General features: G+C 48.0%; 18 non-coding genes across 18 annotated transcripts; 3 read left to right on the plus strand and 15 right to left on the minus strand.

Annotated features, from left to right (window-relative positions):
• Positions 1 to 71: 71 nt before the first annotated feature.
• On the minus strand, positions 72 to 144 carry trnav-cac (transfer RNA valine (anticodon CAC)). Its single transcript has one exon. It is a non-coding gene; the product is annotated as a tRNA-Val (tRNA).
• A 2101-nt stretch (positions 145 to 2245) lies between these two features.
• Positions 2246 to 2332, minus strand: trnay-gua (transfer RNA tyrosine (anticodon GUA)). Its single transcript is given in 2 exon segments — positions 2246 to 2281; positions 2296 to 2332. It is a non-coding gene; the product is annotated as a tRNA-Tyr (tRNA).
• A 509-nt stretch (positions 2333 to 2841) lies between these two features.
• Positions 2842 to 2923, minus strand: trnal-cag (transfer RNA leucine (anticodon CAG)). The gene has a single exon. It is a non-coding gene; the product is annotated as a tRNA-Leu (tRNA).
• Positions 2924 to 3042: 119 nt separating this feature from the next.
• Positions 3043 to 3115, plus strand: trnak-cuu (transfer RNA lysine (anticodon CUU)). The gene has a single exon. It is a non-coding gene; the product is annotated as a tRNA-Lys (tRNA).
• A 249-nt stretch (positions 3116 to 3364) lies between these two features.
• Positions 3365 to 3437, minus strand: trnav-aac (transfer RNA valine (anticodon AAC)). The gene has a single exon. It is a non-coding gene; the product is annotated as a tRNA-Val (tRNA).
• A 611-nt stretch (positions 3438 to 4048) lies between these two features.
• trnav-cac (transfer RNA valine (anticodon CAC)) lies at positions 4049 to 4121 on the minus strand. The gene has a single exon. It is a non-coding gene; the product is annotated as a tRNA-Val (tRNA).
• Positions 4122 to 6222: 2101 nt separating this feature from the next.
• trnay-gua (transfer RNA tyrosine (anticodon GUA)) lies at positions 6223 to 6309 on the minus strand. The gene is given in 2 exon segments: positions 6223 to 6258; positions 6273 to 6309. It is a non-coding gene; the product is annotated as a tRNA-Tyr (tRNA).
• Positions 6310 to 6818: 509 nt separating this feature from the next.
• On the minus strand, positions 6819 to 6900 carry trnal-cag (transfer RNA leucine (anticodon CAG)). The gene has a single exon. It is a non-coding gene; the product is annotated as a tRNA-Leu (tRNA).
• A 119-nt stretch (positions 6901 to 7019) lies between these two features.
• On the plus strand, positions 7020 to 7092 carry trnak-cuu (transfer RNA lysine (anticodon CUU)). The gene has a single exon. It is a non-coding gene; the product is annotated as a tRNA-Lys (tRNA).
• A 249-nt stretch (positions 7093 to 7341) lies between these two features.
• On the minus strand, positions 7342 to 7414 carry trnav-cac (transfer RNA valine (anticodon CAC)). The gene has a single exon. It is a non-coding gene; the product is annotated as a tRNA-Val (tRNA).
• A 611-nt stretch (positions 7415 to 8025) lies between these two features.
• trnav-cac (transfer RNA valine (anticodon CAC)) lies at positions 8026 to 8098 on the minus strand. Its single transcript has one exon. It is a non-coding gene; the product is annotated as a tRNA-Val (tRNA).
• Positions 8099 to 10198: 2100 nt separating this feature from the next.
• trnay-gua (transfer RNA tyrosine (anticodon GUA)) lies at positions 10199 to 10285 on the minus strand. The gene is given in 2 exon segments: positions 10199 to 10234; positions 10249 to 10285. It is a non-coding gene; the product is annotated as a tRNA-Tyr (tRNA).
• Positions 10286 to 10794: 509 nt separating this feature from the next.
• Positions 10795 to 10876, minus strand: trnal-cag (transfer RNA leucine (anticodon CAG)). Its single transcript has one exon. It is a non-coding gene; the product is annotated as a tRNA-Leu (tRNA).
• A 119-nt stretch (positions 10877 to 10995) lies between these two features.
• Positions 10996 to 11068, plus strand: trnak-cuu (transfer RNA lysine (anticodon CUU)). The gene has a single exon. It is a non-coding gene; the product is annotated as a tRNA-Lys (tRNA).
• A 249-nt stretch (positions 11069 to 11317) lies between these two features.
• Positions 11318 to 11390, minus strand: trnav-cac (transfer RNA valine (anticodon CAC)). The gene has a single exon. It is a non-coding gene; the product is annotated as a tRNA-Val (tRNA).
• A 611-nt stretch (positions 11391 to 12001) lies between these two features.
• Positions 12002 to 12074, minus strand: trnav-cac (transfer RNA valine (anticodon CAC)). The gene has a single exon. It is a non-coding gene; the product is annotated as a tRNA-Val (tRNA).
• A 2101-nt stretch (positions 12075 to 14175) lies between these two features.
• trnay-gua (transfer RNA tyrosine (anticodon GUA)) lies at positions 14176 to 14262 on the minus strand. The gene is given in 2 exon segments: positions 14176 to 14211; positions 14226 to 14262. It is a non-coding gene; the product is annotated as a tRNA-Tyr (tRNA).
• A 509-nt stretch (positions 14263 to 14771) lies between these two features.
• Positions 14772 to 14853, minus strand: trnal-cag (transfer RNA leucine (anticodon CAG)). The gene has a single exon. It is a non-coding gene; the product is annotated as a tRNA-Leu (tRNA).
• Positions 14854 to 14960: the final 107 nt, after the last annotated feature.

Here is a 14960-nt window from a genome sequence, read left to right on the forward strand (position 1 = left end):
GACATCAAGCACATATCCTTGTTCCCATTTGTCATCTTGATTTTTTTGTAAAAGGAGGTCTTGAAAGGCCATGTTTCCACCCAGTTTTGAACTGGGGACCTTTTTCGTGTGAGGCAAACGTGATAACCACTACACTATGGAAACCTGAAGGACGGGGCTTTTAAGGGGACTGGTGAAGTCACAAAGCAGTTGCCAAACAATGAAACACGACGATGTGTCCAAAGTGGGGGCAGATTGACAATTGTCCAAATGGACAAAGATTTCTCCTTTGTAGGGAAAATTGTTCCAGAAATAATGGGCTTTTCTTCAACAAAACAAGACATCACAATCGCGGCTTGAAAGAAACACCTTAGCCACCCTCCGGGTCACTTTGATATCTTGGTGGACTCAACTTGTGCCCTTGGAGTCAATGGTTTGTAACCTCCTCTAACATTGTCTGGATGGCTGGATGTCTGGCCTTTTGAAGAATGAAGCTAAGGTCCTTTCAGCCAGCCAATAAGCCTTTTCAAACTATTTGCCAAGTCACAACATAAACAGGGATTTTTCTGAAAACCGGTCTTGAACCAGGGACCTTTAGAACTTCAGTCTAACGTTCTCCCAAGTGAGTATTTCAGCTTCTAAGGTGGTGTTCTGCTTTTTCAGTCGTGGGTAAAAGTGGGGGCAGGGTGAAGCTGTGTCTGTGCCACGTGTGTTGCTGTGTACCTGGTCCAGTGTGTTCTCAACTTGGGTTGGAATGTCCCCATGCCGGTAACGGGTGGGCAATACGGTCCGTTGATGAGGATAAGAGCTACAGAAAATTGGAAGGATTTCACTGGTTGAAGTCTCCAGCTACCATAAAAACGGTCATGGGCCACAAGCCTGTTCTGAATTCCGCTTTGGCCAATCGACACTACATCAACTCAGCAGCAGTCCTTGTCAGTATAGTGGCCAGTATCTCCGCCTGTCACATGGAAGATTACGCGGTTCGATTCCCAGACGTGGAGTTCCTGTTTTGTGTGTCACGTTGAACCTTGAGCAGGGTTGCGGTTGCAACAACCAGTCCGGGAGAACAAGACCTCTATCCATCTTCTTCTCCAAGTGCTCAGCTGTGTTGTACAATCTGACAGTCCTTTGCTACCAAATCATTCCAGTCGTGGATAATGGAGCTGACAAGGAAAATGACAGCTGTGGGATTTCAACCAGTGGCTCCTGAGCGAAAGGAGCCTTAATCTGGTGCTTCAGACCACTCATCCACCCAACCCAAAACGGTGCCCTGATCAGGAAAAAACTGTGACCTTGTGAGGTTCGCTGACAACGGAGGACACTGAAATGGAGCCGCACAAAGGAGGGTACCTGCACTGTTTACGTGTCCGTCGACCAGGTAGACCGGGATTCGATTGGCGGACTTGGAATTGTTTTCATGTGCAGTGACAGCAGTTCACAGACAGCGCTGAAAGATGACCCGAACCGTTCGGCCGAGGACCAAGACAAATCCTATCTCCAGTCAAAACCTAACCAAATGTCAGTTCCCTGACCGGGAATCGAACAACGGCCGCGGTGGTGAGAGCACCAAGTCCCAGCCACTAGACAACCAGGGACTGCATCATGTCTGCACTCTGAAAGGCAGAGACTGTGTCGCTTTGACGTACTCCAGCAAAGGCACCAAAATAGTTCTGAGACTGGACCTTCTCTGCCAACACTGCATCAGCAGGGGAATTAGCTCAAATGGTAGAGCGCTCGCTTAGCATGTGAGAGGTAGCGGGATCAACGCCCGCATTCTCCATAAACTCCTTTGTTTTTTGATGAAATTTTCCCAAGTAGCGAATACTAATCCGGGCCCCAATCCCGATATCTAGGCCAAATACAGCCATAGGTATCACCCTAAACTGGATTCAGAGTCCAGAGTGCTAACCATTACACCATGGAACCCTTTGTTTTGGATGTGACTGGCACCTTCTGGCGTAACAATGGAGGCTTTGCAAACCAGGACAACAACTTTACTCTCTGATGAGCGCAAAGTATTTTCGGGTACAATCCAGGGGTCTTGTGCTCTCATGGAAATGGCTGTTCTTTTCCAACAGGAGTTGAGATGAAACGTATTCAAATAGACACTCAAATGATCACTCAATCAGAATTACTCCGTTTGCCAATTTCAGACTGCGTGACAAAGACTCAAGTCCAACTCCATTGACAGGGAAGCGGAGGTCCTTCAGACAAGACGGTATTGCCATTCTTTGCCGGCAGACATAACACAAGAAACAGCTTGTCCTTCGAGCCGGACTTGAACCAGCGACCTAAGGATGCCAGCTTGAACCACTACAGTCCTCCGCTCTTCCAACTGAGCTATCGAAGGTCTTGTTGCTTTGGTGCGAATGAGTACAGCCAAGCGTTTGACAGCGTCTTCACTGTGTACTGCTTTCCTTTCCTGAGACGCCGGATCCAGAATCTCTTCGAAGCCGTCCGGAAGTCCTTCTCCATGGCTTCTCCAAACTCCTCCCATGTCAGAGTTTTTGGCTCAGCGAATGCCAAAGCCGCGGACCGCTTGGCCTGTCGGTTCCTGTCAGCTGAAGTCCCATGAGCCAAAAAGGCCCAAGAGAACTCCTTCAGCTTGACGGCATCCCTCACCAATGGTATCCACCAACGGGTTCTAGGATTACCGCCACGACAGGCCCTGACCATCTTAGGGCCACTGCCGCCTCGACAATGGAGGCACAGAACATCCCTGCCTCCCTCTGGATCTTGCAGGTCACTGGGAAGATATTCGGCTCGAAGGACCATTTGGTCCCGAACATGAAACTTTTGATCCGAGTGTCCCGGATTCAAGTCCCTGTTCAGGTGACCAGGTCTGAGGTCCTCTTGCACTGTCAGAAGTGGGATTTGAACCCACGCCTCATTAGAGACTGCAACCTGAATGCAGCGCCTTCGACCGCTCGGCCATCCTGACCCTCCAGGTCTCGCTCCTTCTGTTCCCTGAGAAACTAGGTCAGCTGTGGAATTGATCAAACATCAGGATGGCCACATCAATAAAAACAGAACAAAAAATGATATCTAGAGCAGCAAAAGGCCTGATTAGCTCAGTCGGTAGAGCATGAGACTCTTAATCTCATGGTCGTGGGTTCGAGCCCCATATTGGGCGATTCAGCACTTTTATTGATACATCTGAAAGATATCTTTCCTGTTGAAAACTGTTCAACATGCAGAAAACATTTCATTCCAAATACACAAAAACAAGTCTTTTGACCAAAGGCCTGGGGGCTCACTTCGTAGGGCATCAGACTTTAAATCTGAGTGTCAAGAGTTCAAGTCCCTTCAGAGATCAAGCACAAGTCCTTGTTCCTATTTGTCACCTTAACTTTTTTTTGTAAAAGAAGGACTTGAATGGCCATGTTTCCACCCAGTTTCGAACTGGGGACCTTTTGCGTGTTAGGCAAACGTGATAACCGCTACACTATGGAAACCTGAAGGAAGGGGCTTTTAAGGGGACTGAGCTCAATTTTATTCCACACATTAAAAATGTTACAAAAACAGGATTTTATTTTTCATTTAAAGAATACAGCCAGAGTCCGCCCGTTCCTCTCTCGGGCAAATAGAGAGATGCTGATGCATGCTTTTATTTCCAGTCGTATTGACTATTGCAATGCCCTGCTTTCTGGTCTTCCTAAAAGAAACATCACAAGTCTACAACTTTTACAGAACAACTTTTGCTGCACGTGTGCTGACGAGGACCAGAAGGCAGGCGCATATTACACCGCTTCTAAAATCACTGCATTGGCTCCCTGTATGTTTCAGGATCCATTTGAAGGTTCTCTTAATGGTTTTTAAATGCCTTGGGGGTTGTGGGCCTTCTTATTTTTTCTGAATTTCTTTTACGTTATGAACCCTCGCGGTCCATCAGGTCCTCCAACACCGACCTGTTATGTATTCCCAGCCCATCAGTCATCCGGGAAATATGGATTGTGTGTCCAAACTGGGGATGGACGCTCGTGTATACACCTTCAGACATCAAGCACATATCCTTGTTCCCATTTGTCATCTTGATTTTTTTGTAAAAGGAGGTCTTGAAAGGCCATGTTTCCACCCAGTTTTGAACTGGGGACCTTTTTCGTGTGAGGCAAACGTGATAACCACTACACTATGGAAACCTGAAGGACGGGGCTTTTAAGGGGACTGGTGAAGTCACAAAGCAGTTGCCAAACAATGAAACACGACGATGTGTCCAAAGTGGGGGCAGATTGACAATTGTCCAAATGGACAAAGATTTCTCCTTTGTAGGGAAAATTGTTCCAGAAATAATGGGCTTTTCTTCAACAAAACAAGACATCACAATCGCGGCTTGAAAGAAACACCTTAGCCACCCTCCGGGTCACTTTGATATCTTGGTGGACTCAACTTGTGCCCTTGGAGTCAATGGTTTGTAACCTCCTCTAACATTGTCTGGATGGCTGGATGTCTGGCCTTTTGAAGAATGAAGCTAAGGTCCTTTCAGCCAGCCAATAAGCCTTTTCAAACTATTTGCCAAGTCACAACATAAACAGGGATTTTTCTGAAAACCGGTCTTGAACCAGGGACCTTTAGAACTTCAGTCTAACGTTCTCCCAAGTGAGTATTTCAGCTTCTAAGGTGGTGTTCTGCTTTTTCAGTCGTGGGTAAAAGTGGGGGCAGGGTGAAGCTGTGTCTGTGCCACGTGTGTTGCTGTGTACCTGGTCCAGTGTGTTCTCAACTTGGGTTGGAATGTCCCCATGCCGGTAACGGGTGGGCAATACGGTCCGTTGATGAGGATAAGAGCTACAGAAAATTGGAAGGATTTCACTGGTTGAAGTCTCCAGCTACCATAAAAACGGTCATGGGCCACAAGCCTGTTCTGAATTCCGCTTTGGCCAATCGACACTACATCAACTCAGCAGCAGTCCTTGTTAGTATAGTGGCCCGTATCTCCGCCTGTCACATGGAAGATTACGCGGTTCGATTCCCAGACGTGGAGTTCCTGTTTTGTGTGTCACCTTGAACCTTGAGCAGGGTTGCGGTTGCAACAACAAGTCCGGGAGAACAAGACCTCTATCCATCTTCTTCTCCAAGTGCTCAGCTGTGTTGTACAATCTGACAGTCCTTTGCTACCAAATCATTCCAGTCGTGGATAATGGAGCTGACAAGGAAAATGACAGCTGTGGGATTTCAACCAGTGGCTCCTGAGCGAAAGGAGCCTTAATCTGGTGCTTCAGACCACTCATCCACCCAACCCAAAACGGTGCCCTGATCAGGAAAAAACTGTGACCTTGTGAGGTTCGCTGACAACGGAGGACACTGAAATGGAGCCGCACAAAGGAGGGTACCTGCACTGTTTACGTGTCCGTCGACCAGGTAGACCGGGATTCGATTGGCGGACTTGGAATTGTTTTCATGTGCAGTGACAGCAGTTCACAGACAGCGCTGAAAGATGACCCGAACCGTTCGGCCGAGGACCAAGACAAATCCTATCTCCAGTCAAAACCTAACCAAATGTCAGTTCCCTGACCGGGAATCGAACAACGGCCGCGGTGGTGAGAGCACCAAGTCCCAGCCACTAGACAACCAGGGACTGCATCATGTCTGCACTCTGAAAGGCAGAGACTGTGTCGCTTTGACGTACTCCAGCAAAGGCACCAAAATAGTTCTGAGACTGGACCTTCTCTGCCAACACTGCATCAGCAGGGGAATTAGCTCAAATGGTAGAGCGCTCGCTTAGCATGTGAGAGGTAGCGGGATCAACGCCCGCATTCTCCATAAACTCCTTTGTTTTTTGATGAAATGTTCCCAAGTAGCGAATACTAATCCGGGCCCCAATCCCGATATCTAGGCCAAATACAGCCATAGGTATCACCCTAAACTGGATTCAGAGTCCAGAGTGCTAACCATTACACCATGGAACCCTTTGTTTTGGATGTGACTGGCACCTTCTGGCGTAACAATGGAGGCTTTGCAAACCAGGACAACAACTTTACTCTCTGATGAGCGCAAAGTATTTTCGGGTACAATCCAGGGGTCTTGTGCTCTCATGGAAATGGCTGTTCTTTTCCAACAGGAGTTGAGATGAAACGTATTCAAATAGACACTCAAATGATCACTCAATCAGAATTACTCCGTTTGCCAATTTCAGACTGCGTGACAAAGACTCAAGTCCAACTCCATTGACAGGGAAGCGGAGGTCCTTCAGACAAGACGGTATTGCCATTCTTTGCCGGCAGACATAACACAAGAAACAGCTTGTCCTTCGAGCCGGACTTGAACCAGCGACCTAAGGATGCCAGCTTGAACCACTACAGTCCTCCGCTCTTCCAACTGAGCTATCGAAGGTCTTGTTGCTTTGGTGCGAATGAGTACAGCCAAGCGTTTGACAGCGTCTTCACTGTGTACTGCTTTCCTTTCCTGAGACGCCGGATCCAGAATCTCTTCGAAGCCGTCCGGAAGTCCTTCTCCATGGCTTCTCCAAACTCCTCCCATGTCAGAGTTTTTGGCTCAGCGAATGCCAAAGCCGCGGACCGCTTGGCCTGTCGGTTCCTGTCAGCTGAAGTCCCATGAGCCAAAAAGGCCCAATAGAACTCCTTCAGCTTGACGGCATCCCTCACCAATGGTATCCACCAACGGGTTCTAGGATTACCGCCACGACAGGCCCTGACCATCTTAGGGCCACTGCCGCCTCGACAATGGAGGCACAGAACATCCCTGCCTCCCTCTGGATCTTGCAGGTCACTGGGAAGATATTCGGCTCGAAGGACCATTTGGTCCCGAACATGAAACTTTTGATCTGAGTGTCCCGGATTCAAGTCCCTGTTCAGGTGACCAGGTCTGAGGTCCTCTTGCACTGTCAGAAGTGGGATTTGAACCCACGCCTCATTAGAGACTGCAACCTGAATGCAGCGCCTTCGACCGCTCGGCCATCCTGACCCTCCAGGTCTCGCTCCTTCTGTTCCCTGAGAAACTAGGTCAGCTGTGGAATTGATCAAACATCAGGATGGCCACATCAATAAAAACAGAACAAAAAATGATATCTAGAGCAGCAAAAGGCCTGATTAGCTCAGTCGGTAGAGCATGAGACTCTTAATCTCATGGTCGTGGGTTCGAGCCCCATATTGGGCGATTCAGCACTTTTATTGATACATCTGAAAGATATCTTTCCTGTTGAAAACTGTTCAACATGCAGAAAACATTTCATTCCAAATACACAAAAACAAGTCTTTTGACCAAAGGCCTGGGGGCTCACTTCGTAGGGCATCAGACTTTAAATCTGAGTGTCAAGAGTTCAAGTCCCTTCAGAGATCAAGCACAAGTCCTTGTTCCTATTTGTCACCTTAACTTTTTTTTGTAAAAGAAGGACTTGAATGGCCATGTTTCCACCCAGTTTCGAACTGGGGACCTTTTGCGTGTGAGGCAAACGTGATAACCGCTACACTATGGAAACCTGAAGGAAGGGGCTTTTAAGGGGACTGAGCTCAATTTTATTCCACACATTAAAAATGTTACAAAAACAGGATTTTATTTTTCATTTAAAGAATACAGCCAGAGTCCGCCCGTTCCTCTCTCGGGCAAATAGAGAGATGCTGATGCATGCTTTTATTTCCAGTCGTATTGACTATTGCAATGCCCTGCTTTCTGGTCTTCCTAAAAGAAACATCACAAGTCTACAACTTTTACAGAACAACTTTTGCTGCACGTGTGCTGACGAGGACCAGAAGGCAGGCGCATATTACACCGCTTCTAAAATCACTGCATTGGCTCCCTGTATGTTTCAGGATCCATTTGAAGGTTCTCTTAATGGTTTTTAAATGCCTTGGGGGTTGTGGGCCTTCTTATTTTTTCTGAATTTCTTTTACGTTATGAACCCTCGCGGTCCATCAGGTCCTCCAACACCGACCTGTTATGTATTCCCAGCCCATCAGTCATCCGGGAAATATGGATTGTGTGTCCAAACTGGGGATGGACGCTCGTGTATACACCTTCAGACATCAAGCACATATCCTTGTTCCCATTTGTCATCTTGATTTTTTTGTAAAAGGAGGTCTTGAAAGGCCATGTTTCCACCCAGTTTTGAACTGGGGACCTTTTGCGTGTGAGGCAAACGTGATAACCACTACACTATGGAAACCTGAAGGACGGGGCTTTTAAGGGGACTGGTGAAGTCACAAAGCAGTTGCCAAACAATGAAACACGACGATGTGTCCAAAGTGGGGGCAGATTGACAATTGTCCAAATGGACAAAGATTTCTCCTTTGTAGGGAAAATTGTTCCAGAAATAATGGGCTTTTCTTCAACAAAACAAGACATCACAATCGCGGCTTGAAAGAAACACCTTAGCCACCCTCCGGGTCACTTTGATATCTTGGTGGACTCAACTTGTGCCCTTGGAGTCAATGGTTTGTAACCTCCTCTAACATTGTCTGGATGGCTGGATGTCTGGCCTTTTGAAGAATGAAGCTAAGGTCCTTTCAGCCAGCCAATAAGCCTTTCAAACTATTTGCCAAGTCACAACATAAACAGGGATTTTTCTGAAAACCGGTCTTGAACCAGGGACCTTTAGAACTTCAGTCTAACGTTCTCCCAAGTGAGTATTTCAGCTTCTAAGGTGGTGTTCTGCTTTTTCAGTCGTGGGTAAAAGTGGGGGCAGGGTGAAGCTGTGTCTGTGCCACGTGTGTTGCTGTGTACCTGGTCCAGTGTGTTCTCAACTTGGGTTGGAATGTCCCCATGCCGGTAACGGGTGGGCAATACGGTCCGTTGATGAGGATAAGAGCTACAGAAAATTGGAAGGATTTCACTGGTTGAAGTCTCCAGCTACCATAAAAACGGTCATGGGCCACAAGCCTGTTCTGAATTCCGCTTTGGCCAATCGACACTACATCAACTCAGCAGCAGTCCTTGTTAGTATAGTGGCCCGTATCTCCGCCTGTCACATGGAAGATTACGCGGTTCGATTCCCAGACGTGGAGTTCCTGTTTTGTGTGTCACGTTGAACCTTGAGCAGGGTTGCGGTTGCAACAACCAGTCCGGGAGAACAAGACCTCTATCCATCTTCTTCTCCAAGTGCTCAGCTGTGTTGTACAATCTGACAGTCCTTTGCTACCAAATCATTCCAGTCGTGGATAATGGAGCTGACAAGGAAAATGACAGCTGTGGGATTTCAACCAGTGGCTCCTGAGCGAAAGGAGCCTTAATCTGGTGCTTCAGACCACTCATCCACCCAACCCAAAACGGTGCCCTGATCAGGAAAAAACTGTGACCTTGTGAGGTTCGCTGACAACGGAGGACACTGAAATGGAGCCGCACAAAGGAGGGTACCTGCACTGTTTACGTGTCCGTCGACCAGGTAGACCGGGATTCGATTGGCGGACTTGGAATTGTTTTCATGTGCAGTGACAGCAGTTCACAGACAGCGCTGAAAGATGACCCGAACCGTTCGGCCGAGGACCAAGACAAATCCTATCTCCAGTCAAAACCTAACCAAATGTCAGTTCCCTGACCGGGAATCGAACAACGGCCGCGGTGGTGAGAGCACCAAGTCCCAGCCACTAGACAACCAGGGACTGCATCATGTCTGCACTCTGAAAGGCAGAGACTGTGTCGCTTTGACGTACTCCAGCAAAGGCACCAAAATAGTTCTGAGACTGGACCTTCTCTGCCAACACTGCATCAGCAGGGGAATTAGCTCAAATGGTAGAGCGCTCGCTTAGCATGTGAGAGGTAGCGGGATCAACGCCCGCATTCTCCATAAACTCCTTTGTTTTTTGATGAAATGTTCCCAAGTAGCGAATACTAATCCGGGCCCCAATCCCGATATCTAGGCCAAATACAGCCATAGGTATCACCCTAAACTGGATTCAGAGTCCAGAGTGCTAACCATTACACCATGGAACCCTTTGTTTTGGATGTGACTGGCACCTTCTGGCGTAACAATGGAGGCTTTGCAAACCAGGACAACAACTTTACTCTCTGATGAGCGCAAAGTATTTTCGGGTACAATCCAGGGGTCTTGTGCTCTCATGGAAATGGCTGTTCTTTTCCAACAGGAGTTGAGATGAAACGTATTCAAATAGACACTCAAATGATCACTCAATCAGAATTACTCCGTTTGCCAATTTCAGACTGCGTGACAAAGACTCAAGTCCAACTCCATTGACAGGGAAGCGGAGGTCCTTCAGACAAGACGGTATTGCCATTCTTTGCCGGCAGACATAACACAAGAAACAGCTTGTCCTTCGAGCCGGACTTGAACCAGCGACCTAAGGATGCCAGCTTGAACCACTACAGTCCTCCGCTCTTCCAACTGAGCTATCGAAGGTCTTGTTGCTTTGGTGCGAATGAGTACAGCCAAGCGTTTGACAGCGTCTTCACTGTGTACTGCTTTCCTTTCCTGAGACGCCGGATCCAGAATCTCTTCGAAGCCGTCCGGAAGTCCTTCTCCATGGCTTCTCCAAACTCCTCCCATGTCAGAGTTTTTGGCTCAGCGAATGCCAAAGCCGCGGACCGCTTGGCCTGTCGGTTCCTGTCAGCTGAAGTCCCATGAGCCAAAAAGGCCCAATAGAACTCCTTCAGCTTGACGGCATCCCTCACCAATGGTATCCACCAACGGGTTCTAGGATTACCGCCACGACAGGCCCTGACCATCTTAGGGCCACTGCCGCCTCGACAATGGAGGCACAGAACATCCCTGCCTCCCTCTGGATCTTGCAGGTCACTGGGAAGATATTCGGCTCGAAGGACCATTTGGTCCCGAACATGAAACTTTTGATCTGAGTGTCCCGGATTCAAGTCCCTGTTCAGGTGACCAGGTCTGAGGTCCTCTTGCACTGTCAGAAGTGGGATTTGAACCCACGCCTCATTAGAGACTGCAACCTGAATGCAGCGCCTTCGACCGCTCGGCCATCCTGACCCTCCAGGTCTCGCTCCTTCTGTTCCCTGAGAAACTAGGTCAGCTGTGGAATTGATCAAACATCAGGATGGCCACATCAATAAAAACAGAACAAAAAATGATATCTAGAGCAGCAAAAGGCCTGATTAGCTCAGTCGGTAGAGCATGAGACTCTTAATCTCATGGTCGTGGGTTCGAGCCCCATATTGGGCGATTCAGCACTTTTATTGATACATCTGAAAGATATCTTTCCTGTTGAAAACTGTTCAACATGCAGAAAACATTTCATTCCAAATACACAAAAACAAGTCTTTTGACCAAAGGCCTGGGGGCTCACTTCGTAGGGCATCAGACTTTAAATCTGAGTGTCAAGAGTTCAAGTCCCTTCAGAGATCAAGCACAAGTCCTTGTTCCTATTTGTCACCTTAACTTTTTTTTGTAAAAGAAGGACTTGAATGGCCATGTTTCCACCCAGTTTCGAACTGGGGACCTTTTGCGTGTGAGGCAAACGTGATAACCGCTACACTATGGAAACCTGAAGGAAGGGGCTTTTAAGGGGACTGAGCTCAATTTTATTCCACACATTAAAAATGTTACAAAAACAGGATTTTATTTTTCATTTAAAGAATACAGCCAGAGTCCGCCCGTTCCTCTCTCGGGCAAATAGAGAGATGCTGATGCATGCTTTTATTTCCAGTCGTATTGACTATTGCAATGCCCTGCTTTCTGGTCTTCCTAAAAGAAACATCACAAGTCTACAACTTTTACAGAACAACTTTTGCTGCACGTGTGCTGACGAGGACCAGAAGGCAGGCGCATATTACACCGCTTCTAAAATCACTGCATTGGCTCCCTGTATGTTTCAGGATCCATTTGAAGGTTCTCTTAATGGTTTTTAAATGCCTTGGGGGTTGTGGGCCTTCTTATTTTTTCTGAATTTCTTTTACGTTATGAACCCTCGCGGTCCATCAGGTCCTCCAACACCGACCTGTTATGTATTCCCAGCCCATCAGTCATCCGGGAAATATGGATTGTGTGTCCAAACTGGGGATGGACGCTCGTGTATACACCTTCAGACATCAAGCACATATCCTTGTTCCCATTTGTCATCTTGATTTTTTTGTAAAAGGAGGTCTTGAAAGGCCATGTTTCCACCCAGTTTTGAACTGGGGACCTTTTTCGTGTGAGGCAAACGTGATAACCACTACACTATGGAAACCTGAAGGACGGGGCTTTTAAGGGGACTGGTGAAGTCACAAAGCAGTTGCCAAACAATGAAACACGACGATGTGTCCAAAGTGGGGGCAGATTGACAATTGTCCAAATGGACAAAGATTTCTCCTTTGTAGGGAAAATTGTTCCAGAAATAATGGGCTTTTCTTCAACAAAACAAGACATCACAATCGCGGCTTGAAAGAAACACCTTAGCCACCCTCCGGGTCACTTTGATATCTTGGTGGACTCAACTTGTGCCCTTGGAGTCAATGGTTTGTAACCTCCTCTAACATTGTCTGGATGGCTGGATGTCTGGCCTTTTGAAGAATGAAGCTAAGGTCCTTTCAGCCAGCCAATAAGCCTTTTCAAACTATTTGCCAAGTCACAACATAAACAGGGATTTTTCTGAAAACCGGTCTTGAACCAGGGACCTTTAGAACTTCAGTCTAACGTTCTCCCAAGTGAGTATTTCAGCTTCTAAGGTGGTGTTCTGCTTTTTCAGTCGTGGGTAAAAGTGGGGGCAGGGTGAAGCTGTGTCTGTGCCACGTGTGTTGCTGTGTACCTGGTCCAGTGTGTTCTCAACTTGGGTTGGAATGTCCCCATGCCGGTAACGGGTGGGCAATACGGTCCGTTGATGAGGATAAGAGCTACAGAAAATTGGAAGGATTTCACTGGTTGAAGTCTCCAGCTACCATAAAAACGGTCATGGGCCACAAGCCTGTTCTGAATTCCGCTTTGGCCAATCGACACTACATCAACTCAGCAGCAGTCCTTGTTAGTATAGTGGCCCGTATCTCCGCCTGTCACATGGAAGATTACGCGGTTCGATTCCCAGACGTGGAGTTCCTGTTTTGTGTGTCACCTTGAACCTTGAGCAGGGTTGCGGTTGCAACAACCAGTCCGGGAGAACAAGACCTCTATCCATCTTCTTCTCCAAGTGCTCAGCTGTGTTGTACAATCTGACAGTCCTTTGCTACCAAATCATTCCAGTCGTGGATAATGGAGCTGACAAGGAAAATGACAGCTGTGGGATTTCAACCAGTGGCTCCTGAGCGAAAGGAGCCTTAATCTGGTGCTTCAGACCACTCATCCACCCAACCCAAAACGGTGCCCTGATCAGGAAAAAACTGTGACCTTGTGAGGTTCGCTGACAACGGAGGACACTGAAATGGAGCCGCACAAAGGAGGGTACCTGCACTGTTTACGTGTCCGTCGACCAGGTAGACCGGGATTCGATTGGCGGACTTGGAATTGTTTTCATGTGCAGTGACAGCAGTTCACAGACAGCGCTGAAAGATGACCCGAACCGTTCGGCCGAGGACCAAGACAAATCCTATCTCCAGTCAAAACCTAACCAAATGTCAGTTCCCTGACCGGGAATCGAACAACGGCCGCGGTGGTGAGAGCACCAAGTCCCAGCCACTAGACAACCAGGGACTGCATCATGTCTGCACTCTGAAAGGCAGAGACTGTGTCGCTTTGACGTACTCCAGCAAAGGCACCAAAATAGTTCTGAGACTGGACCTTCTCTGCCAACACTGCATCAGCAGGGGAATTAGCTCAAATGGTAGAGCGCTCGCTTAGCATGTGAGAGGTAGCGGGATCAACGCCCGCATTCTCCATAAACTCCTTTGTTTTTTGATGAAATGTTCCCAAGTAGCGAATACTAATCCGGGCCCCAATCCCGATATCTAGGCCAAATACAGCCATAGGTATCACCCTAAACTGGATTCAGAGTCCAGAGTGCTAACCATTACACCATGGAACCCTTTGTTTTGGATGTGACTGGCACCTTCTGGCGTAACAATGGAGGCTTTGCAAACCAGGACAACAACTTTACTCTCTGATGAGCGCAAAGTATTTTCGGGTACAATCCAGGGGTCTTGTGCTCTCATGGAAATGGCTGTTCTTTTCCAACAGGAGTTGAGATGAAACGTATTCAAATAGACACTCAAATGATCACTCAATCAGAATTACTCCGTTTGCCAATTTCAGACTGCGTGACAAAGACTCAAGTCCAACTCCATTGACAGGGAAGCGGAGGTCCTTCAGACAAGACGGTATTGCCATTCTTTGCCGGCAGACATAACACAAGAAACAGCTTGTCCTTCGAGCCGGACTTGAACCAGCGACCTAAGGATGCCAGCTTGAACCACTACAGTCCTCCGCTCTTCCAACTGAGCTATCGAAGGTCTTGTTGCTTTGGTGCGAATGAGTACAGCCAAGCGTTTGACAGCGTCTTCACTGTGTACTGCTTTCCTTTCCTGAGACGCCGGATCCAGAATCTCTTCGAAGCCGTCCGGAAGTCCTTCTCCATGGCTTCTCCAAACTCCTCCCATGTCAGAGTTTTTGGCTCAGCGAATGCCAAAGCCGCGGACCGCTTGGCCTGTCGGTTCCTGTCAGCTGAAGTCCCATGAGCCAAAAAGGCCCAAGAGAACTCCTTCAGCTTGACGGCATCCCTCACCAATGGTATCCACCAACGGGTTCTAGGATTACCGCCACGACAGGCCCTGACCATCTTAGGGCCACTGCCGCCTCGACAATGGAGGCACAGAACATCCCTGCCTCCCTCTGGATCTTGCAGGTCACTGGGAAGATATTCGGCTCGAAGGACCATTTGGTCCCGAACATGAAACTTTTGATCCGAGTGTCCCGGATTCAAGTCCCTGTTCAGGTGACCAGGTCTGAGGTCCTCTTGCACTGTCAGAAGTGGGATTTGAACCCACGCCTCATTAGAGACTGCAACCTGAATGCAGCGCCTTCGACCGCTCGGCCATCCTGACCCTCCAGGTCTCGCTCCTTCTGTTCCCTGAGAAACTAGGTCAGCTGTGGAATTGATCAAACATCAGGATGGCCACATCAATAAAAACAGAACAAAAAATGATATCTA

Source organism: Doryrhamphus excisus, chromosome 5 (genome assembly GCF_030265055.1).
Source record: "Doryrhamphus excisus isolate RoL2022-K1 chromosome 5, RoL_Dexc_1.0, whole genome shotgun sequence".
NCBI lineage: Eukaryota > Metazoa > Chordata > Actinopteri > Syngnathiformes > Syngnathidae > Doryrhamphus > Doryrhamphus excisus.